This window comes from Montipora foliosa, chromosome 7, assembly GCF_036669935.1.
Source record: "Montipora foliosa isolate CH-2021 chromosome 7, ASM3666993v2, whole genome shotgun sequence".
Lineage (NCBI taxonomy): Eukaryota > Metazoa > Cnidaria > Anthozoa > Scleractinia > Acroporidae > Montipora > Montipora foliosa.
Window position 1 is genome coordinate 43358467 of NC_090875.1, and position 21927 is coordinate 43380393.

The window sequence follows — 21927 nt, forward strand, 5'->3', positions numbered from 1 at the left end:
GCTGTTCATTCTGGCCTTCCCTCCTTGGCTCCCCCTGCCCCGGTTCGGAGCCGTCGCTCCTAGTTGTGCTGTCTCTCTCTTTCTTCTCAGTTATGGCTCTCTCTATCCTCTCCTTAAACACCAATGGTCTCAGGGACTCGTCCAAGCGCGCTGGTGTTCTGCACTGGTTACGTTCCTTTCCTCAGGTCCCTGACATTGTCTGCCTACAAGAGGGCCCACTGCTCTTCAGACAGTGAATGTCAGTCTGGTTTCGTTCATCTGGTTTTAATGCAGTTGCTTCTGTTGGCTCTGCACACTCTTGTGGTTGCATCATTTTATTCCGCCCCACGGTCACCCTTACGAGCTCTTGGTGTGACACCGCTGGGCGTGTTGTTTTTTGCCACTTTACCCATTCTGGGCACCCGTTTCGTATCTGCTGTCTCTACGCCCCCAATCGCAACCCAGCCCGTGACGACTTCCTGGACGACGTCTCGTCTTGGGTTGATCCCACCTATCCGACCTTCCTTGCCGGGGACTTTAACACTGTGTTCGACCGCGCCCTCGATCGTCGGGGCTCCAATGTCTCTGACACTTCCCGCGAAAGTACTGCTACCTTAAAACGTCTTTTTGACTCCTGCTGTTGTCTGGACATTTGGAGGCACCTGCATCCTTCCGATTCTGCCTTCTCTTGGACTCGCTCAGACGGCCTTATGGCCTCCCGTATTGATCTCATTGGTGCCCCGTACTCCTGTTACCATCAGTCTTGACTTGCGATATTATTCCTTGTCCGTTTTCGGATCACTGTGGTGTGGTGCTTTCTTGTAGTGTCCCAGACATTGCTGCTCCTGGGACAGTTTCTGGAAGCTCAACATTTCTGTCCTCAATGATGAGGACTATATCCAGCATATCACTAATTTTTGGTCCGTTTGGAGGCAGTCCATGCTGTCCTTCCCGTCACTAGCTAAGTGGTGGGATAAGGGCAAGAGCCAAATCAAAGGCCTCACAATTAAATATTGCGCTGAGCGCTCGAAAGAAAACATCGCAGTGTCGAGACCTCCTTGGCCGACTAGCTGGGCATCTTAAGAACCGTGTTGATGCCGGTTTCACCTCCTGTGTTGAGCCGTACCATTCTACCCTGTCTGCCCTTGCTGCCCTAGACCTCGAGGCAGCTCGGGGAGCCCAAGTCCGTGCTCGGGCCAATGGGTTGAGGAAGGTGAAACCTCCTCGGCCTTTTTCTTCCGTCTGGAAAAGAAGCGTGCCGCCGACCGACTTATTTCAGCACTTCGATGCGATGATGGCACAGTGGTCTCGAGTTCAAAGGACCTATGCCAGGCTTTTGCTTCCTTTTATTCTAACTTGTTTAGTGCCGAGCCTACTGACGGGGACGTGGCTCTTTCCCTGCTCGACGCCCTCACCTCCACCTTGTCCGCCGACCAGGCTCAACAGTGTGATGGTCCTCTCCAGTCGGAGGAGTGTTATACTGCTTTATGTGGGATGGCTCGAGGCAAGACCCCGGGCTTGGATGGCCTCCCTATGGAGTTTTATGTCAAATTCTGGCCGGTGCTCGGACAGGACCTCGTGCTCGTCCTGAACTCATGTTATGAGGCTGGCACTCTCAGCCTCTCTCAGCGTCGAGGCATCATTTCTCTCATCTTTAAGACGGGTGACCGGCTGAACCCTCGTAACTGGCGGCCAATTTCCCTCCTTAGTGTGGACTACAAGCTCGCTGCCCGCGTCATCGCTGGGCGTCTCCTGAAGGTTATTCATGCCGTGGTGGCTGAGGATCAAACCTGTGGTGTCCCCGGTCGTTATATTGGTGAGAACGTCGCTTATCTCCGAGACATGGTCCATTACGCCACGCAATCCGGGTCTCCTTGTGCCATCCTCTCGCTCGACCAAGAAAAAGCGTTTGATCGCGTTGATTGGTCCTTTCTGCATGCCACCCTCTGCAGAATGGGTTTCCAAACCTCCTTTCTGCGCTGGATCCGCCTTTTCTATAATGCTGTTCAGAGTGCTGTCATTGTTAACGGTCATGTCTCAAACTTTTTCAGTCTCACACGGGGGGTGCGTCAAGGCTGCCCCCTCGCACCTTTGCTGTATGTTATGGTCGCTGAGGTCTTGGCCGCCAATATTCGAGCAAATCCCGCCATTACTGGACCTTTGCTGCCTGGACTGCCCTCACCGCTCTCTCCAATTTCCCAGTACGCGGATGACACATCGCTCATCTTGTCCTCCGATGCCTCCATTAGGGCTGTTTTTGACACCTACACAAGGTATGAGCTTGGTTCTGGATCCAAGCTCAACCTGACAAAGTCTCGCGGCTTGTGGCTGGGGTCTTGGGCTGGCCGAACTGACCCCCCTGTCCCTCTCGACTGGACATCTTCTAAGCTTAAAATCCTCGGAGTCTTCATTGGCCCGCATGACATTGATGAACTAATTGGCGGCCTCGGATAGAGGCTGTGGAACGCGTCCTCTCCTCCTGGCGTCAGCGCTCCTTGTCTTTTCATGGCAAGGCTTTGGTCATCAATTGCCTGGCCCTCGCCAGGGTTTGGTATGTGGCATCCCTGGTCCACATGCCCCCCTGGGTACTTAAAGAACTTAACTCCCTTGTTTTCTCATTCTTCTGGAAAACCAAGCGGGAGCTCGTTGCACGTGCTGTGGTCGTTCAGCCCACATCGCTGGGAGGTTTCTCGGTGGTGGACATTAAGCTCAAGGTTTGGTCGCTTCTGGGTCAGTGGGTCAAACGGTCTACTTTGTCCTCGTCAAGCTGGTCCTCCTTTGTGTCGTACTGGTTTCAATCGTGTTTTGCTGCCTCCTCTCTTGATGTTTTCTCCCGTCCCGCTGCCTTCGACAGGTCCCTGTTACCGCCATTTTACTCCTCTTTGCTTTTGGCCTGGGAGTCGCTTGGTGGCTCTTTTTCCCCCTCCCGGGGAACTTTGGTTTTCGCATCCTCTGACCCTCACGTTGTCGCCTCCGTGGCTTTTTTTCTCTGCCAAAGTCGGTTACCAGTTTCTTTTATCCTGTTCCTCTGTCACACCGCACTGTGTAGTTAAGTTCTTTCCCTCCTTTGGGGACCTTTACTGGTATGATACGTGGCGCCAGTTCCACTTCTTTGATTTTGACCGCTTTGTTGTTGATTTCTCCTGGAAGGTAGCTCATGGTGTGATTTACACTGCTGAGCGTCTTCTCTCTTTTGGTTTATCTGTCTCCTCCGCTTGTTTTTGTGGTCCTGTCGTCGAGTCACTGTCGCATTTGCTCTTTGTGTGTCCCCTTGCTCAAAGTGTTGTTGGTTGGCTACAGTCCCTCCTTTTTCATTTCTCGCCTATGTGTCCTGTGCTTGAGCGTCGCCATTTACTTTTTGGTTTCAATTCCACTGAGCTTCACGCAGTGCCCAAAGTCTTCAGTTACCTGTTGTGTGCCTGTAAGTTTCACATCTGGCTGGCCCGCAATGACTACCGCTTTCGTTCTGTCAACCTGGGGCCCTCGCCGTCATTGAGGGAGCAAAGGCCCGTGTCAAGTTCCACCTCCCCTTGCTCTTCAAGCGTTTTTCAACCCGGAGACGTCGACGTTATTTTGCCCGCCAGTGGGGGGCGGATGGAGTCATCGCCTCTATGTTTCCAACAAGCTCGTTTTTCGCTTCGGGCCACCTGCTTAATTCACCCTCTGTACCACCTGATTTGCTTAGTTTTATTTCGCCTCTGTCGCCTAATACTGGTGACCAATGCCTCAGGCGTTGGATGAGTCTGTCGACTGGTGACCTTTGGTCTGCCATTCACCGCTGCTCATCGAGCAGCTCATATATTAAACTGATTTTTGGAACTGGGCCGTGGAAAAGAGGCTTGCCTCGTCCCGGCCACGGGTTGCCTCGGTATAGCACTACCTCCGAGCGTGGCCCACTTCCCTCTGGGGAAGAAATAATCAAGTGAAAGCAGAACAAATGACCAAGCAACCAACCTTCACATTCTCTTCTCTTTTCTAGGTAGCATAGCAGCGAGTGGACAGCACGACACGACAGGACGAGGAGCACGTGACCCCCATTACCACATGGTATGCGCAGACAAGTTGCGTTTTGCGGTTCCGGAGAGGTTGAAAAGGCATACTTACCTGACGCGGGAGGCACTGTGATCAGGGAGGCAGTCCTCTCAAGGTGAGGCTCTTTCATTGCACTTCGATTGGGTTGACCCTTGCGATTACCCCAAATGTGGGTAACTCGAGCGTATAATTTCTGGTAGTGGGGACCTGCGTTCGCGCTAGTCCCCGCACCAAACCCCGGTGGCAAAGTTGGCTAATGGGAAGGTTTGTTGGTAACGTTTCAGGCAGGGCAGGGAAGGAGATGCGGTGGCGGTGTAAGGACTAAGGAAGGTGAGTTGTATTTGTGAATTCCACTGCTGAAATTGTAGGTGAATGTTCCGTACTTGGTGCACTGCAAAACTGTGATTTTATTTCTTTCATTCTTGGCCGTAGAGAGAGCGAGAGGACGTGTTTATTTCAGCCGCATCGATTTCCATCGATAGACGAGTGAGACAAGAAAATGCCAGCGGGTCGAGCTCTTATCCTCGTGCATCGTTTCGAAAACGTAAGTGGATGTGTGTTTGTACTGCTCCATCGCGATAGATTTCTTTTGCGTTGTGTTATGTTGCGTTCTGGAGAGCCCGTTTTGCATTGAGTAACTGAGGACCCGCCAGATCAGTTGGCGTTACATTTCTGTGGCCAACACTTTGTGGTTTCTCTATGTTATCAGTTAATTGGATTGTTATCATAAAAAGTAAATCTTTCATGGTCAGGATAGTGTCTTATCGGCCCTTTGAATACGTACTGTCCGTGTTGAGCAGGGAACAGTAAGACTTTGAAGTGCGCTACGTCACGTAAGTCACGTTTTCGCAGGATCAATGTTGTAGTGTTGTAGCCTTCGTTGTATGCATATCATCCGGGCTAGGTTAACTTCCATCTAATGCATAACAGTGCATGCATTTTTTACTTGTCGTATCCTGTTCTTTGCTCACACGAAAAGATACGTTTCATGTCATAAACGTTGGATTGATAAGATCTCGCGCGCACGCGCTCCCTTGGGAATACAAGTTCCACTTTCTCGTGTGAACTATTTTGTTTTTGTTGTATGTCTCATCTTTGACATATCGTTGGCATGTTGTGTTCAAAAAACCTGGTTTGGAATGTTCTTTCATTAAAGGAAACTGAGATTTTTTGAGATAATCAAGTGTACAGAAGGAAAAGGGAAGCCTACAACACGGGGTATTCCCAGGCGGTCTCCCATCCAAGTACTAACCCCGCCCGACAGGGCTTAACTTCGGTGATCGGACGAGAACCGGTGTTTTCCCTGTGGTATGGTCGTAGACAAGTAATTCGCCGTGAAAATTAACTTTGTTATAAGGGAAAATAAAAACGAGGTCAGAGCAAGCACAATGTGCATTTGTCCTCTTGCCGTCAACGCAAGTGCCATGCAATGCTGGTCCTGCTGCCCACTGTACAAGGGCGATCGTTGTGTGCGCCTCGCTTTCAGGTTGGCTTTGGGCATTCCTTCCTTGGCACGGATTGTAATCGGACCACCATATCTCGTGGCCATGAGACTGGGAGCACCTTGTCCGCTGTGAGCATTTACGGGCATCCTTCTCGGCCTTTGGCTAAGATCAAGTGTAGTATCTGTTCTTATCAGCTTAATATCTGATACGCTGCTCATCGAGCAGCTCATATATTAAACTGATTTTTGGAACTGGGCCGTGGAAAAGAGGCTTGCCTCGTCCCGGCCACGGGTTGCCTCGGTATAGCACTACCTCCGAGCGTGGCCCACTTCCCTCTGGGGAAGAAATAATCAAGTGAAAGCAGAACAAATGACCAAGCAACCAACCTTCACATTCTCTTCTCTTTTCTAGGTAGCATAGCAGCGAGTGGACAGCACGACACGACAGGACGAGGAGCACGTGACCCCCATTACCACATGGTATGCGCAGACAAGTGCGTTTTGCGGTTCCGGAGAGGTTGAAAAGGCATACTTACCTGACGCGGGAGGCACTGTGATCAGGGAGGCAGTCCTCTCAAGGTGAGGCTCTTTCATTGCACTTCGATTGGGTTGACCCTTGCGATTACCCCAAATGTGGGTAACTCGAGCGTATAATTTCTGGTAGTGGGGACTGCGTTCGCGCTAGTCCCCGCACCAAACCCCGGTGGCAAAGTTGGCTAATGGGAAGGTTTGTTGGTAACGTTTCAGGCAGGGCAGGGAAGGAGATGCGGTGGCGGTGTAAGGACTAAGGAAGGTGAGTTGTATTTGTGAATTCCACTGCTGAAATTGTAGGTGAATGTTCCGTACTTGGTGCACTGCAAAACTGTGATTTTATTTCTTTCATTCTTGGCCGTAGAGAGAGCGAGAGGACGTGTTTATTTCAGCCGCATCGATTTCCATCGATAGACGAGTGAGACAAGAAAATGCCAGCGGGTCGAGCTCTTATCCTCGTGCATCGTTTCGAAAACGTAAGTGGATGTGTGTTTGTACTGCTCCATCGCGATAGATTTCTTTTGCGTTGTGTTATGTTGCGTTCTGGAGAGCCCGTTTTGCATTGAGTAACTGAGGACCCGCCAGATCAGTTGGCGTTACATTTCTGTGGCCAACACTTTGTGGTTTCTCTATGTTATCAGTTAATTGGATTGTTATCATAAAAAAGTAAATCTTTCATGGTCAGGATAGTGTCTTATCGGCCCTTTGAATACGTACTGTCCGTGTTGAGCAGGGAACAGTAAGACTTTGAAGTGCGCTACGTCACGTAAGTCACGTTTTCGCAGGATCAATGTTGTAGTGTTGTAGCCTTCGTTGTATGCATATCATCCGGGCTAGGTTAACTTCCATCTAATGCATAACAGTGCATGCATTTTTTACTTGTCGTATCCTGTTCTTTGCTCACACGAAAGATACGTTTCATGTCATAAACGTTGGATTGATAAGATCTCGCGCGCACGCGCTCCCTTGGGAATACAAGTTCCACTTTCTCGTGTGAACTATTTTGTTTTTGTTGTATGTCTCATCTTTGACATATCGTTGGCATGTTGTGTTCAAAAAACTGGTTTGGAATGTTCTTTCATTAAAAGAAACTGAGATTTTTTGAGATAATCAAGTGTACAGAAGGAAAAAGGGAAGCCTACAACACGGGGTATTCCCAGGCGGTCTCCCATCCAAGTACTAACCCCGCCCGACAGGGCTTAACTTCGGTGATCGGACGAGAACCGGTGTTTTCCCTGTGGTATGGTCGTAGACAAGTAATTCGCCGTGAAAATTAACTTTGTTATAAGGGAAAATAAAAACGAGGTCAGAGCAAGCACAATGTGCATTTGTCCTCTTGCCGTCAACGCAAGTGCCATGCAATGCTGGTCCTGCTGCCCACTGTACAAGGGCGATCGTTGTGTGCGCCTCGCTTTCAGGTTGGCTTTTGGGCATTCCTTCCTTGGCACGGATTGTAATCGGACCACCATATCTCGTGGCCATGAGACTGGGAGCACCTTGTCCGCTGTGAGCATTTACGGGCATCGCTTCTCGGCCTTTTGGCTAAGATCAAGTGTAGTATCTGTTCTTATCAGCTTAATATCTGATACGCTGCTCATCGAGCAGCTCATATATTAACTGATTTTTGGAACTGGGCCGTGGAAAAGAGGCTTGCCTCGTCCCGGCCACGGGTTGCCTCGGTATAGCACTACCTCCGAGCGTGGCCCACTTCCCTCTGGGGAAGAAATAATCAAGTGAAAGCAGAACAAATGACCAAGCAACCAACCTTCACATTCTCTTCTCTTTTCTAGGTAGCATAGCAGCGAGTGGACAGCACGACACGACAGGACGAGGAGCACGTGACCCCCATTACCACATGGTATGCGCAGACAAGTTGCGTTTTGCGGTTCCGGAGAGGTTGAAAAGGCATACTTACCTGACGCGGGAGGCACTGTGATCAGGGAGGCAGTCCTCTCAAGGTGAGGCTCTTTCATTGCACTTCGATTGGGTTGACCCTTGCGATTACCCCAAATGTGGGTAACTCGAGCGTATAATTTCTGGTAGTGGGGACCTGCGTTCGCGCTAGTCCCCGCACCAAACCCCGGTGGCAAAGTTGGCTAATGGGAAGTTTGTTGGTAACGTTTCAGGCAGGGCAGGGAAGGAGATGCGGTGGCGGTGTGTAAGGACTAAGGAAGGTGAGTTGTATTTGTGAATTCCACTGCTGAAATTGTAGGTGAATGTTCCGTACTTGGTTGCACTGCAAAACTGTGATTTATTTCTTTCATTCTTGGCCGTAGAGAGAGCGAGAGGACGTGTTTATTTCAGCCGCATCGATTTCCATCGATAGACGAGTGAGACAAGAAAATGCCAGCGGGTCGAGCTCTTATCCTCGTGCATCGTTTCGAAAACGTAAGTGGATGTGTGTTTGTACTGCTCCATCGCGATAGATTTCTTTTGCGTTGTGTTATGTTGCGTTCTGGAGAGCCCGTTTTGCATTGAGTAACTGAGGACCCGCCAGATCAGTTGGCGTTACATTTCTGTGGCCAAACACTTTGTGGTTTCTCTATGTTATCAGTAATTGGATTGTTATCATAAAAAGTAAATCTTTCATGGTCAGGATAGTGTCTTATCGGCCCTTTGAATACGTACTGTCCGTGTTGAGCAGGGAACAGTAAGACTTTGAAGTGCGCTACGTCACGTAAGTCACGTTTTCGCAGGATCAATGTTGTAGTGTTGTAGCCTTCGTTGTATGCATATCATCCGGGCTAGGTTAACTTCCATCTAATGCATAACAGTGCATGCATTTTTTACTTGTCGTATCCTGTTCTTTGCTCACACGAAAAGATACGTTTCATGTCATAAACGTTGGATTGATAAGATCTCGCGCGCACGCGCTCCCTTGGGAATACAAGTTCCACTTTCTCGTGTGAACTATTTTGTTTTTGTTGTATGTCTCATCTTTGACATATCGTTGGCATGTTGTGTTCAAAAAACCTGGTTTGGAATGTTCTTTCATTAAGGAAACTGAGATTTTTTGAGATAATCAAGTGTACAGAAGGAAAAAGGGAAGCCTACAACACGGGGTATTCCCAGGCGGTCTCCCATCCAAGTACTAACCCCGCCCGACAGGGCTTAACTTCGGTGATCGGACGAGAACCCGGTGTTTTCCCTGTGGTATGGTCGTAGACAAGTAATTCGCCGTGAAAATTAACTTTGTTATAAGGGAAAATAAAAACGAGGTCAGAGCAAGCACAATGTGCATTTGTCCTCTTGCCGTCAACGCAAGTGCCATGCAATGCTGGTCCTGCTGCCCACTGTACAAGGGCGATCGTTGTGTGCGCCTCGCTTTCAGGTTGGCTTTGGGCATTCCTTCCTTGGCACGGATTGTAATCGGACCACCATATCTCGTGGCCATGAGACTGGGAGCACCTTGTCCGCTGTGAGCATTTACGGGCATCGCTTCTCGGCCTTTTGGCTAAGATCAAGTGTAGTATCTGTTCTTATCAGCTTAATATCTGATACGCTGCTCATCGAGCAGCTCATATATTAAACTGATTTTTGGAACTGGGCCGTGGAAAAGAGGCTTGCCTCGTCCCGGCCACGGGTTGCCTCGGTATAGCACTACCTCCGAGCGTGGCCCACTTCCCTCTGGGGAAGAAATAATCAAGTGAAAAGCAGAACAAATGACCAAGCAACCAACCTTCACATTCTCTTTTCTCTTTTCTAGGTAGCATAGCAGCGAGTGGACAGCACGACACGACAGGACGAGGAGCACGTGACCCCCATTACCACATGGTATGCGCAGACAAGTTGCGTTTTGCGGTTCCGGAGAGGTTGAAAAGGCATACTTACCTGACGCGGGAGGCACTGTGATCAGGGAGGCAGTCCTCTCAAGGTGAGGCTCTTTCATTGCACTTCGATTGGGTTGACCCTTGCGATTACCCCAAATGTGGGGTAACTCGAGCGTATAATTCTGGTAGTGGGGACCTGCGTTCGCGCTAGTCCCCGCACCAAACCCCGGTGGCAAAGTTGGCTAATGGGAAGGTTTGTTGGTAACGTTTCAGGCAGGGCAGGGAAGGAGATGCGGTGGCGGTGTAAGGACTAAGGAAGGTGAGTTGTATTTGTGAATTCACTGCTGAAATTGTAGGTGAATGTTCCGTACTTGGTGCACTGCAAAACTGTGATTTTATTTCTTTCATTCTTGGCCGTAGAGAGAGCGAGAGGACGTGTTTATTTCAGCCGCATCGATTTCCATCGATAGACGAGTGAGACAAGAAAATGCCAGCGGGTCGAGCTCTTATCCTCGTGCATCGTTTCGAAAACGTAAGTGGATGTGTGTTTACTGCTCCATCGCGATAGATTTCTTTTGCGTTGTGTTATGTTGCGTTCTGGAGAGCCCGTTTTGCATTGAGTAACTGAGGACCCGCCAAGATCAGTTGGCGTTACATTTCTGTGGCCAACACTTTGTGGTTTCTCTATGTTATCAGTTAATTGGATTGTTATCATAAAAAGTAAATCTTTCATGGTCAGGATAGTGTCTTATCGGCCCTTTGAATACGTACTGTCCGTGTTGAGCAGGGAACAGTAAGACTTTGAAGTGCGCTACGTCACGTAAGTCACGTTTTCGCAGGATCAATGTTGTAGTGTTGTAGCCTTCGTTGTATGCATATCATCCGGGCTAGGTTAACTTCCATCTAATGCATAACAGTGCATGCATTTTTTACTTGTCGTATCCTGTTCTTTGCTCACACGAAAAGATACGTTTCATGTCATAAACGTTGGATTGATAAGATCTCGCGCGCACGCGCTCCCTTGGGAATACAAGTTCCACTTTCTCGTGTGAACTATTTTGTTTTTTTGTGTGTATGTCTCATCTTTGACATATCGTTGGCATGTTGTGTTCAAAAAACCTGGTTTGGAATGTTCTTTCATTAAAGGAAACTGAGATTTTTTGAGATAATCAAGTGTACAGAAGGAAAAAGGGAAGCCTACAACACGGGGTATTCCCAGGCGGTCTCCCATCCAAGTACTAACCCCGCCCGACAGGGCTTAACTTCGGTGATCGGACGAGAACCGGTGTTTTCCCTGTGGTATGGTCGTAGACAAGTAATTCGCCGTGAAAATTAACTTTGTTATAAGGGAAATAAAAAACGAGGGTCAGAGCAAGCACAATGTGCATTTGTCCTCTTGCCGTCAACGCAAGTGCCATGCAATGCTGGTCCTGCTGCCCACTGTACAAGGGCGATCGTTGTGTGCGCCTCGCTTTCAGGTTGGCTTTGGGCATTCCTTCCTTGGCACGGATTGTAATCGGACCCACCACCATATCTCGTGGCCATGAGACTGGGAGCACCTTGTCCGCTGTGAGCATTTACGGGCATCGCTTCTCGGCCTTTTGGCTAAGATCAAGTGTAGTATCTGTTCTTATCAGCTTTAATATCTGATACGCTGCTCATCGAGCAGCTCATATATTAAACTGATTTTGGAACTGGGCCGTGGAAAAGAGGCTTGCCTCGTCCCGGCCACGGGTTGCCTCGGTATAGCACTACCTCCGAGCGTGGCCCACTTCCCTCTGGGGAAGAAAATAATCAAGTGAAAGCAGAACAAATGACCAAGCAACCAACCTTCACATTCTCTTCTCTTTTCTAGGTAGCATAGCAGCGAGTGGACAGCACGACACGACAGGACGAGGAGCACGTGACCCCCATTACCACATGGTATGCGCAGACAAGTTGCGTTTTGCGGTTCCGGAGAGGTTGAAAAGGCATACTTACCTGACGCGGGAGGCACTGTGATCAGGGAGGCAGTCCTCTCAAGGTGAGGCTCTTTCATTGCACTTCGATTGGGTTGACCCTTGCGATTACCCCAAATGTGGGTAACTCGAGCGTATAATTTCTGGTAGTGGGGACCTGCGTTCGCGCTAGTCCCCGCACACCAACCCCCGGTGGCAAAGTTGGCTAATGGGAAGGTTTGTTGGTAACGTTTCAGGCAGGGCAGGGAAGGAGATGCGGTGGCGGGTGTAAGGACTAAGGAGGTGAGTTGTATTTGTGAATTCCACTGCTGAAATTGTAGGTGAATGTTCCGTACTTGGTGCACTGCAAAACTGTGATTTTATTTCTTCATTCTTGGCCGTAGAGAGAGCGAGAGGACGTGTTTATTCAGCCGCATCGATTTCCATCGATAGACGAGTGAGACAAGAAAATGCCAGCGGGTCGAGCTCTTATCCTCGTGCATCGTTTCGAAAACGTAAGTGGATGTGTGTTTGTACTGCTCCATCGCGATAGATTTCTTTTGCGTTGTGTTATGTTGCGTTCTGGAGAGCCCGTTTTGCATTGAGTAACTGAGGACCCGCCAGATCAGTTGGCGTTACATTTCTGTGGCCAACACTTTGTGGTTTCTCTATGTTATCAGTTAATTGGATTGTTATCATAAAAAGTAAATCTTTCATGGTCAGGATAGTGTCTTATCGGCCCTTTGAATACGTACTGTCCGTGTTTGAGCAGGGAACAGTAAGACTTTGAAGTGCGCTACGTCACGTAAGTCACGTTTTCGCAGGATCAATGTTGTAGTGTTGTAGCCTTCGTTGTATGCATATCATCCGGGCTAGGTTACTTCCATCTAATGCATAACAGTGCATGCATTTTTTACTTGTCGTATCCTGTTCTTTGCTCACACGAAAAGATACGTTTCATGTCATAAACGTTGGATTGATAAGATCTCGCGCGCGCGCACGCGCTCCCTTGGGAATACAAGTTCCACTTTCTCGTGTGAACTATTTTGTTTTTTGTTGTATGTCTCATCTTTGACATATCGTTGGCATGTTGTGTTCAAAAAACCTGGTTTGGAATGTTCTTTCATTAAAGGAAACTGAGATTTTTTGAGATAATCAAGTGTACAGAAGGAAAAAGGGAAGCCTACAACACGGGTATTCCCAGGCGGTCTCCCATCCAAGTACTAACCCCGCCCGACAGGGCTTAACTTCGGTGATCGGACGAGAACCGGTGTTTTCCCTGTGGTATGGTCGTAGACAAGTAATTCGCCGTGAAAATTAACTTTGTTAAAGGGAAAATAAAAACGAGGTCAGAGCAAGCACAATGTGCATTTGTCCTCTTGCCGTCAACGCAAGTGCCATGCAATGCTGGTCCTGCTGCCCACTGTACAAGGGCGATCGTTGTGTGCGCCTCGCTTTCAGGTTGGCTTTGGGCATTCCTTCCTTGGCACGGATTGTAATCGGACCACCATATCTCGTGGCCATGAGACTGGGAGCACCTTGTCCGCTGTGAGCATTTACGGGCATCGCTTCTCGGCCTTTTGGCTAAGATCAAGTGTAGTATCTGTTCTTATCAGCTTAATATCTGATACGCTGCTCATCGAGCAGCTCATATATTAAACTGATTTTTGGAACTGGGCCGTGGAAAAGAGGCTTGCCTCGTCCCGGCCACGGGTTGCCTCGGTATAGCACTACCTCCGAGCGTGGCCCACTTCCCTCTGGGGAAGAAATAATCAAGTGAAAGCAGAACAAATGACCAAGCAACCAACCTTCACATTCTCTTCTCTTTTCTAGGTAGCATAGCAGCGAGTGGACAGCACGACACGACAGGACGAGGAGCACGTGACCCCCATTACCACATGGTATGCGCAGACAAGTTTGCGTTTTGCGGTTTCCGGAGAGGTTGAAAAGGCATACTTACCTGACGCGGGAGGCACTGTGATCAGGGAGGCAGTCCTCTCAAGGTGAGGCTCTTTCATTGCACTTCGATTGGGTTGACCCTTGCGATTACCCCAATGTGGGTAACTCGAGCGTATAATTTCTGGTAGTGGGGACCTGCGTTCGCGCTAGTCCCCGCACCAAACCCCGGTGGCAAAGTTGGCTAATGGGGAAGGTTTGTTGGTAACGTTTCAGGCAGGGCAGGGAAGGAGATGCGGTGGCGGTGTAAGGACTAAGGAAGGTGAGTTGTATTTGTGAATTCCACTGCTGAAATTGTAGGTGAATGTTCCGTACTTGGTGCACTGCAAAACTGTGATTTTATTTCTTTCATTCTTGGCCGTAGAGAGAGCGAGAGGACGTGTTTATTCAGCCGCATCGATTTCCATCGATAGACGAGTGAGACAAGAAAAATGCCAGCGGGTCGAGCTCTTATCCTCGTGCATCGTTTCGAAAACGTAAGTGGATGTGTGTTTGTACTGCTCCATCGCGATAGATTTCTTTTGCGTTGTGTTATGTTGCGTTCTGGAGAGCCCGTTTTGCATTGAGTAACTGAGGACCCGCCAGATCAGTTGGCGTTACATTTCTGTGGCCAACACTTTGTGGTTTCTCTATGTTATCAGTTAATTGGATTGTTATCATAAAAAGTAAATCTTTCATGGTCAGGATAGTGTCTTATCGGCCCTTTGAATACGTACTGTCCGTGTTGAGCAGGGAACAGTAAGACTTTGAAGTGCGCTACGTCACGTAAGTCACGTTTTCGCAGGATCAATGTTGTAGTGTTGTAGCCTTCGTTGTATGCATATCATCCGGGCTAGGTTAACTTCCATCTAATGCATAACAGTGCATGCATTTTTTACTTGTCGTATCCTGTTCTTTGCTCACACGAAAAGATACGTTTCATGTCATAAACGTTGGATTGATAAGATCTCGCGCGCACGCGCTCCCTTGGGAATACAAGTTTTCCACTTTTCTCGTGTGAACTATTTTGTTTTTGTTGTATGTCTCATCTTTGACATATCGTTGGCATGTTGTGTTCAAAAAACCTGGTTGGAATGTTCTTTCATTAAAGGAAACTGAGATTTTTTTGAGATAATCAAGTGTACAGAAGGAAAAAGGGAAGCCTACAACACGGGGTATTCCCAGGCGGGTCTCCCATCCAAGTACTAACCCCGCCCGACAGGGCTTAACTTCGGTGATCGGACGAGAACCGTGTTGTTTCCTGTGGTGGTATGGTCGTAGACAAGTAATTCGCCGTGAAAATTAACTTTGTTATAAGGGAAAATAAAAAACGAGGTCAGAGCAAGCACAATGTGCATTTGTCCTCTTGCCGTCAACGCAAGTGCCATGCAATGCTGGTCCTGCTGCCCACTGTACAAGGGCGATCGTTGTGTGCGCCTCGCTTTCAGGTTGGCTTTGGGCATTCCTTCCTTGGCACGGATTGTAATCGGACCACCATATCTCGTGGCCATGAGACTGGGAGCACCTTGTCCGCTGTGAGCATTTACGGGCATCGCTTCTCGGCCTTTTGGCTAAGATCAAGTGTAGTATCTGTTCTTATCAGCTTAATATCTGATACCGCTGCTCATCGAGCAGCTCATATATTAAACTGATTTTTGGAACTGGGCCGTGGAAAAGAGGCTTGCCTCGTCCCGGCCACGGGTTGCCTCGGTATAGCACTACCTCCGAGCGTGGCCCACTTCCCTCTGGGGAAGAAATAATCAAGTGAAAGCAGAACAAATGACCAAGCAACCAACCTTCACATTCTCTTCTCTTTTCTAGGTAGCATAGCAGCGAGTGGACAGCACGACACGACAGGACGAGGAGCACGTGACCCCCATTACCACATGGTATGCGCAGACAAGTTGCGTTTTGCGGTTCCGGAGAGGTTGAAAAGGCATACTTACCTGACGCGGGAGGCACTGTGATCAGGGAGGCAGTCCTCTCAAGGTGAGGCTCTTTCATTGCACTTCGATTGGGTTGACCCTTGCGATTACCCCAAATGTGGGTAACTCGAGCGTATAATTTCTGGTAGTGGGGACCTGCGTTCGCGCTAGTCCCCGCACCAAACCCCGGTGGCAAAGTTGGCTAATGGGAAGGTTTGTTGGTAACGTTTCAGGCAGGGCAGGGAAGGAGATGCGGTGGCGGTGTAAGGACTAAGGAAGGTGAGTTGTATTTGTGAATTCCACTGCTGAAATTGTAGGTGAATGTTCCGTACTTGGTGCACTGCAAAACTGTGATTTTATTTCTTTCATTCTTGGCCGTAGAGAGAGCGAGAGGACGTGTTTATTTCAGCCGCATCGATTTCCATCGATAGACGAGTGAGACAAGAAAATGCCAGCGGGTCGAGCTCTTATCCTCGTGCATCGTTTCGAAAACGTAAGTGGATGTGTGTTTGTACTGCTCCATCGCGATAGATTTCTTTTGCGTTGTGTTATGTTGCGTTCTGGAGAGCCCGTTTTGCATTGAGTAACTGAGGACCCGCCAGATCAGTTGGCGTTACATTTCTGTGGCCAACACTTTGTGGTTTCTCTATGTTATCAGTTAATTGGATTGTTATCATAAAAAGTAAATCTTTCATGGTCAGGATAGTGTCTTATCGGCCCTTTGAATACGTACTGTCCGTGTTGAGCAGGGAACAGTAAGACTTTGAAGTGCGCTACGTCACGTAAGTCACGTTTTCGCAGGATCAATGTTGTAGTGTTGTAGCCTTCGTTGTATGCATATCATCCGGGCTAGGTTAACTTCCATCTAATGCATAACAGTGCATGCATTTTTTACTTGTCGTATCCTGTTCTTTGCTCACACGAAAAGATACGTTTCATGTCATAAACGTTGGATTGATAAGATCTCGCGCGCACGCGCTCCCTTGGGAATACAAGTTCCACTTTCTCGTGTGAACTATTTTGTTTTTGTTGTATGTCTCATCTTTGACATATCGTTGGCATGTTGTGTTCAAAAAACCTGGTTTGGAATGTTCTTTCATTAAAGGAAACTGAGATTTTTTGAGATAATCAAGTGTACAGAAGGAAAAAGGGAAGCCTACAACACGGGGTATTCCCAGGCGGTCTCCCATCCAAGTACTAACCCCGCCCGACAGGGCTTAACTTCGGTGATCGGACGAGAACCGGTGTTTTCCCTGTGGTATGGTCGTAGACAAGTAATTCGCCGTGAAAATTAACTTTGTTATAAGGGAAAATAAAAACGAGGTCAGAGCAAGCACAATGTGCATTTGTCCTCTTGCCGTCAACGCAAGTGCCATGCAATGCTGGTCCTGCTGCCCACTGTACAAGGGCGATCGTTGTGTGCGCCTCGCTTTCAGGTTGGCTTTGGGCATTCCTTCCTTGGCACGGATTGTAATCGGACCACCATATCTCGTGGCCATGAGACTGGGAGCACCTTGTCCGCTGTGAGCATTTACGGGCATCGCTTCTCGGCCTTTTGGCTAAGTGTACCAATTGGCCTTAGTGGGAGCTACACTTCGTGGACCTCTTCGTCTGCGCCCCCCAACACTTATGGAAGAAGACTCAACTGCTGCTGTTGCTGACCCTGAAGATGCTAGTACTGCTGAGGTTATCCCCCCCACAATTGTGAGTATGGATGCTGCCGACGCAGATATGAATGCTGATGCTGATGCTGATGCTGGCGCTGTGCCAATGCCACTGTTGAAGTTCCTGAAGTTCCTGATGGTGAAGAAGCCTTCACGCCCGAGCTCTTCTCGCCATTGGAGTCTGAAGTTGTTGTCCCACAAGCGCTGGCTAACATGGCCAAAAGTGGTGTACGTTTCTGTGCTTCTCCTCGTGAGATTTGGTCCCACTCTCCAGACAACCGTGGAGTGGCTCTTAAGAAGGGATTCTCCGTGTTTTTTAAGTTGGACTCTCCTTCCAACAGCCAAAAGATCTTGGGCAGTTTTGATGAAGCTGGCGTTGATATCGACTCCATTGTGTCCATCCAGTATTGCGCTTCTAACAAAAATTGGGTCGTCACCTTTAGATCAGTTGCGGCAAAAGAAGCAGCGCTCCGTATTCCCCACCTCGATATCGAGGGGTCACGTGTTCTTATCGGTGATAGGCAGAATGCTGTAACCTTGGTCAAGCTTTACGAAGCTCCGGTGGAACTCCCGGACTCTGTTCTGATTGGCCGTTTATCCACCTATGGCACTGTTCTTTCTTTTCGTAGGGATCGTTCTGGCGATAGTTTGTTCAATGGGAACCGTACTGCCCGGATGCGTCTCAGCAAGCCCATCCCTTCCTCTGTTCGAGTAGTGGGCGAATTTGTTCGGATCTGGTACCCGGGACAGCCACAGACCTGCAGGCGCTGCGGGGCCCTTGGGCACTTCGCGGCCGTCTGTCGGTCTGTGCGCTGCGCCAACTGCGAAGAGCCTGGCCACTTGTCAAGATCCTGTCCGTGTGACCCTATGTGTTCCATTTGTATGAAGCCTGATCATTCAACAGCTGCGTGCCCGTTCCTTATCCACAGTGCTGATGTAGACCCGTCATCTTCTGGTCCTCGTACGCGTCCTCGTGAGTCTCCCGAGCCCTCTTCCTATGCTGCTGTTGCCTCTCGTCCGCCTGCTCCAGCTCCGGTTCCTGCTGCTCAGCCTCCTCCAGTCAGTAAACCTCCCCAGGTGCAGAGACGCCCCCTAGCTCCGAAGCCCCCCGATGCGGCTCATAAGGAATCTAGTGATGCAAGTGATGAATCTAGTAGTGAGGAGTCTGGTTCTGAGTCTGTTTCTGGGTCCTCTCCTCAACAAGGAAAAGGCTGGGATGATCAAGTTGAACGTGAATCTAAAGGATCTGGTAGGACAAGTAGTCATGTTGGCCGCCGTGATCGGGAGCGAGAGCGAGAGCGAGAGCGGGAGCGGGAGCGGGAGCGGGAACGGGAACGGGAACGGGAACGGGAACGGGAACGGGAACGGGAACGTGACCGTGACCGTGACCGTGACCGTGACCGTGACCGGGACCGTGACCGTGACCGTGACCGTGAACGTGAACGTGAACGTGACCGTGATCGTGAGTACCGTCGCGGGCGTGGCCGTTCCCGCAGCCACGACCGTCATCGATCTAGAACTCGATTGCGCGGGGATCATACTTACAGCGAGTCTGAAGGGTGGACCACGGTTGGTAAACGCCACCATTAGTACCAATGCTAAAGCTCCTTTCTCTGAACGTCCGTGGGCTTGTATCACCCACTAAGAGTGACCTGATCCTAAACGAATTATCTCGCCTAAGTTGCGATTTGATCCTATTACAGGAGACTCATGTTTCAAACAAACGTCAAGCTGATGCTTTTTCTCGTAAATGGCCCGGTAAATGTTTTTGGTCCTTCGGGACGGGCAGGTCGGCTGGTGTAGCCCTGCTCACCCCTCCGAATTTTCCAGGAACCATCTCTCGCTTTATTTTTGATTCAGATGGTAGAGTCTTAAGTGCATTGGTACTTTTGGGGCAGCAGCGGATTAATGTCATTAATATTTACGCTCCAAACACCGTTACCGGACGCAAGCACTTTTTCCAAAATCTGCATTCCTTTTTTCTATCCCCTATTCGGATAGTGGCCGGTGATTTTAATTGTATCGATAATCCTCTCGACCGTCTTGTCCTAGTTGATGATTCTCTTCCTGATAAGTCAGTCCTTAAATCCTTCATTTCAGACTGTTCTCTTGTTGATATTTGGCGCAGACGGAACCCTCGTGGTGTTTCCTTCACTTGGGCCAATACCGGCTATTCTCAAGCTTCGCGCCTCGATCGCTTTTTGATTTCTCGTTCCCTTGTTCCGCACGTTCGAACCTCCGATGTAATGCCGTGTGTTTTTTCGGACCACGATTTTGTTCGTCTATTTTTGTCTCTCGACAATTTTTCTTGTCCCCGTAGCGGTGTTTGGCGGTTTAATACAAGTTTCTTGTCCGATGAGTCTTTTAAGAGCAAAATGTCTGCGTTTATTGCTTCCTTTAAGGAGCGTGTCTCCGACTTCGATTCCCTTGGTGCTTGGTGGGAGGCTTTAAAACTTGGCATTCGTAGGTTTTGTATCGAGTTTTGCGTTAATAAACAAAGGCAGATTAATAGTGAACGCAGTTCTTTGACCAAGCGCTTGATCCACGCAAAGAACTCTCTGGCCTCTGGTGGCTCCCAGGCCGCTTCTGAGGTCAGGGATCTTGAAAGCGCCCTCTCTTCCCTGGTTTCCCAGGAAGCGGAGGGCGCAAAAATTCGTTCACGTGCCAAGTGGGTTGAAGAAGGAGAACGGCCGACTAGATATTTTTTCCGCCTCGAGAAAAAACGTGCTGAAAAGAACTCCATGGACTGCCTTCTGGATGCCAATGGCGTCGAGAAGACGTCCCAACACGATTTGGAATTAGTCCTTGTAGATTTCTATAAGTCATTGTTTGCCAAGGATACCTTGGATCTTTCTGTTCAAATGGATTTAATTAATGACCTAGACCTTTCTCTGTCGAATGCTGAACGAGAGAGCTGTGAGGGGGAGTTGACAAAAGACGAGCTTTTTTCGGCTGTTAGCGGTCTTCAAACCGGCAAGTCCCCAGGGTCTGATGGTCTCCCAACCGAATTTTATGTTGCTTTCTGGGGGGATCTTGGTGATGCCCTTGCTCGTGTTTTGAATGAGGGCTTTCATCGGGGTTCCCTCATTGACTCTCAGCGAGAGGGCCTCTTGCGTCTGATACACAAGAAAGACGATAAGCGCATGCCGAAAAACTGGCGCCCCATCTCTTTGCTAAATACCGATTATAAAATCGCTTCTAAGGCTATTACCGAGCGTCTCAAGCCTGTAATGTGTTCTATTGTTCATCGCGATCAGTCGTGCTCTGTAGTTGGGAGATCTATCTTCTCTAATCTCCTTCTGATTCGTGACACCCTCGACATGATTAGTAAAACTAACGAATCTGGAATACTTGTGACCTTAGACCAAGAAAAGGCCTTTGACCGTGTCGACCACGCCTTTCTCATGCGCGTTTTGTCTAAGTTCGGTTTTGGTCCCTCTTTTTGTCAATGGGTGAGTCTCTTTTATAACAATGTCTTTTCGCGCATTATTTGTAACGGGTCTCTTTCCGCCCCTGTTTTTTTGGGAAGGGGTGTTAGGCAGGGTTGTCCCCTCTCCCCCCTTTTATACGTGCTGGTTTCTGAAATCCTGTCTACCCAAATTCGAAAATGTCCGGACATTGTTGGCTTTCTTCTCCCTGGTGCGGCTGGCTTACAATTTAAGATTTCTCAGTACGCTGACGATGCAACTTGCTTTTTGAAATCGGAAAGTTCCCTATGTCACCTTTTGCGAGTGGTTCGCAGGTTTGAAATAGCTTCGGGAGCAAAACTTAACACGACTAAGACCGAGGCTATGTGGCTTGGGAGGTGGAGGGCGAACGGTGCCTCCCCCTTTGGTTTAAAGTGGGTCTCTAAAATTAGGATATTGGGTGTTTTCTTTTCTAACGGTCTGGTTTCTGTCGAGTCAGACAACTGGAAACCTAAGCTAGATAAGCTCGAAAATGTTATCAATTTGTGGAGACAAAGGGAACTTTCTTTTGTTGGCCGCACAATGATTATTAATGTCCTCGGGGCGAGTAGGTTTTGGCACGTTGCCAAAATCCTCGCACCTCCGCGATGGGTGTGTGACCGCTACAAACGTCTTGTTTGGCCTTTCATTTGGAAAGGCAAAATGGAGAACGTGAGTCGACAGCGCTGCTGTGCACCTTTGTCTTCTGGCGGCCTTGGTGTCGTCGACTTTCAGACCAAGTGTGCCAGCCTGCGTCTGTCCTGTTTTTTAAGTCTTCGAGATGACTTCGGTTCTGATAAATGGCATTTTTTGGCCCGCTTCTTTCTTGGGAATTGTCTTTTTAAGTTTGATCCTCGCTTCTCTTTCGCGAGCAATTCCGTCCCTTCTTCTTCGGATCCCTCCCTGTGTTACCGTCAGTGTCTTGCTTTGTTTCAGTCTCTGTTTGAGCGTCATGGGTCTGTGCCTGATGATTTATCTTGTAAGAACATTTATTCCTTGTTGTCTGTATTTCCGTCCCCTGCTCCAACATGCGCTAGTTTTTGGGGAGCCGTTGTTGGCCGCCCCATAATCCGGTGGGTGTCCGTGTGGCGAAAGTCTCGTCTTAAGTTTATCGAGAATTATAAATGCGATGTTCTCTGGCTCCTTTTACATAATGCAGTTCGGGTGCGATATAACCTCAAGGTTTGGGGTTATATTGCCTCCGACCGTTGTGCTGTTTGTTCTCGTATTGAATCCCCTTGTCATTGTTTTGTTGCATGTCGTA

General features: G+C 48.8%; 20 non-coding genes and 1 pseudogene across 20 annotated transcripts; 14 read left to right on the plus strand and 7 right to left on the minus strand.

The window, feature by feature from the left end:
• The first annotated feature begins 3690 nt into the window (after positions 1–3690).
• LOC138012127 (U2 spliceosomal RNA) lies at positions 3691–3881 on the plus strand. The gene has a single exon (XR_011124995.1). It is a non-coding gene; the product is annotated as a U2 spliceosomal RNA (small nuclear RNA).
• Positions 3882–4075: 194 nt separating this feature from the next.
• Positions 4076–4239, plus strand: LOC138011958 (U1 spliceosomal RNA). Its single transcript, XR_011124857.1, has one exon. It is a non-coding gene; the product is annotated as a U1 spliceosomal RNA (small nuclear RNA).
• Positions 4240–5214: 975 nt separating this feature from the next.
• Positions 5215–5333, minus strand: LOC138012160 (5S ribosomal RNA). Its single transcript, XR_011125019.1, has one exon. It is a non-coding gene; the product is annotated as a 5S ribosomal RNA (ribosomal RNA).
• A 266-nt stretch (positions 5334–5599) lies between these two features.
• Positions 5600–5790, plus strand: LOC138012065 (U2 spliceosomal RNA). Its single transcript, XR_011124954.1, has one exon. It is a non-coding gene; the product is annotated as a U2 spliceosomal RNA (small nuclear RNA).
• A 193-nt stretch (positions 5791–5983) lies between these two features.
• On the plus strand, positions 5984–6146 carry LOC138011992 (U1 spliceosomal RNA). Its single transcript, XR_011124889.1, has one exon. It is a non-coding gene; the product is annotated as a U1 spliceosomal RNA (small nuclear RNA).
• Positions 6147–7121: 975 nt separating this feature from the next.
• On the minus strand, positions 7122–7240 carry LOC138012161 (5S ribosomal RNA). Its single transcript, XR_011125020.1, has one exon. It is a non-coding gene; the product is annotated as a 5S ribosomal RNA (ribosomal RNA).
• A 268-nt stretch (positions 7241–7508) lies between these two features.
• LOC138012059 (U2 spliceosomal RNA) lies at positions 7509–7699 on the plus strand. The gene has a single exon (XR_011124948.1). It is a non-coding gene; the product is annotated as a U2 spliceosomal RNA (small nuclear RNA).
• Positions 7700–7893: 194 nt separating this feature from the next.
• LOC138011959 (U1 spliceosomal RNA) lies at positions 7894–8057 on the plus strand. Its single transcript, XR_011124858.1, has one exon. It is a non-coding gene; the product is annotated as a U1 spliceosomal RNA (small nuclear RNA).
• Positions 8058–9033: 976 nt separating this feature from the next.
• On the minus strand, positions 9034–9153 carry LOC138011901 (5S ribosomal RNA). The gene has a single exon (XR_011124809.1). It is a non-coding gene; the product is annotated as a 5S ribosomal RNA (ribosomal RNA).
• Positions 9154–9420: 267 nt separating this feature from the next.
• Positions 9421–9612, plus strand: LOC138012039 (U2 spliceosomal RNA). Its single transcript, XR_011124929.1, has one exon. It is a non-coding gene; the product is annotated as a U2 spliceosomal RNA (small nuclear RNA).
• A 197-nt stretch (positions 9613–9809) lies between these two features.
• On the plus strand, positions 9810–9973 carry LOC138012006 (U1 spliceosomal RNA). The gene has a single exon (XR_011124902.1). It is a non-coding gene; the product is annotated as a U1 spliceosomal RNA (small nuclear RNA).
• A 977-nt stretch (positions 9974–10950) lies between these two features.
• LOC138012162 (5S ribosomal RNA) lies at positions 10951–11069 on the minus strand. The gene has a single exon (XR_011125021.1). It is a non-coding gene; the product is annotated as a 5S ribosomal RNA (ribosomal RNA).
• Positions 11070–11341: 272 nt separating this feature from the next.
• Positions 11342–11533, plus strand: LOC138012068 (U2 spliceosomal RNA). The gene has a single exon (XR_011124957.1). It is a non-coding gene; the product is annotated as a U2 spliceosomal RNA (small nuclear RNA).
• Positions 11534–11728: 195 nt separating this feature from the next.
• On the plus strand, positions 11729–11892 carry LOC138011960 (U1 spliceosomal RNA). The gene has a single exon (XR_011124859.1). It is a non-coding gene; the product is annotated as a U1 spliceosomal RNA (small nuclear RNA).
• Positions 11893–12873: 981 nt separating this feature from the next.
• LOC138011893 (5S ribosomal RNA) lies at positions 12874–12991 on the minus strand. Its single transcript, XR_011124802.1, has one exon. It is a non-coding gene; the product is annotated as a 5S ribosomal RNA (ribosomal RNA).
• A 266-nt stretch (positions 12992–13257) lies between these two features.
• LOC138012041 (U2 spliceosomal RNA) lies at positions 13258–13449 on the plus strand. The gene has a single exon (XR_011124931.1). It is a non-coding gene; the product is annotated as a U2 spliceosomal RNA (small nuclear RNA).
• A 196-nt stretch (positions 13450–13645) lies between these two features.
• LOC138011971 (U1 spliceosomal RNA) lies at positions 13646–13808 on the plus strand. The gene has a single exon (XR_011124870.1). It is a non-coding gene; the product is annotated as a U1 spliceosomal RNA (small nuclear RNA).
• Positions 13809–14788: 980 nt separating this feature from the next.
• Positions 14789–14911, minus strand: LOC138011917 (5S ribosomal RNA; annotated as a pseudogene).
• A 268-nt stretch (positions 14912–15179) lies between these two features.
• On the plus strand, positions 15180–15372 carry LOC138012049 (U2 spliceosomal RNA). The gene has a single exon (XR_011124939.1). It is a non-coding gene; the product is annotated as a U2 spliceosomal RNA (small nuclear RNA).
• Positions 15373–15566: 194 nt separating this feature from the next.
• On the plus strand, positions 15567–15730 carry LOC138011961 (U1 spliceosomal RNA). Its single transcript, XR_011124860.1, has one exon. It is a non-coding gene; the product is annotated as a U1 spliceosomal RNA (small nuclear RNA).
• A 976-nt stretch (positions 15731–16706) lies between these two features.
• On the minus strand, positions 16707–16825 carry LOC138012164 (5S ribosomal RNA). The gene has a single exon (XR_011125023.1). It is a non-coding gene; the product is annotated as a 5S ribosomal RNA (ribosomal RNA).
• Between the last annotated feature and the right edge of the window lie 5102 nt (positions 16826–21927).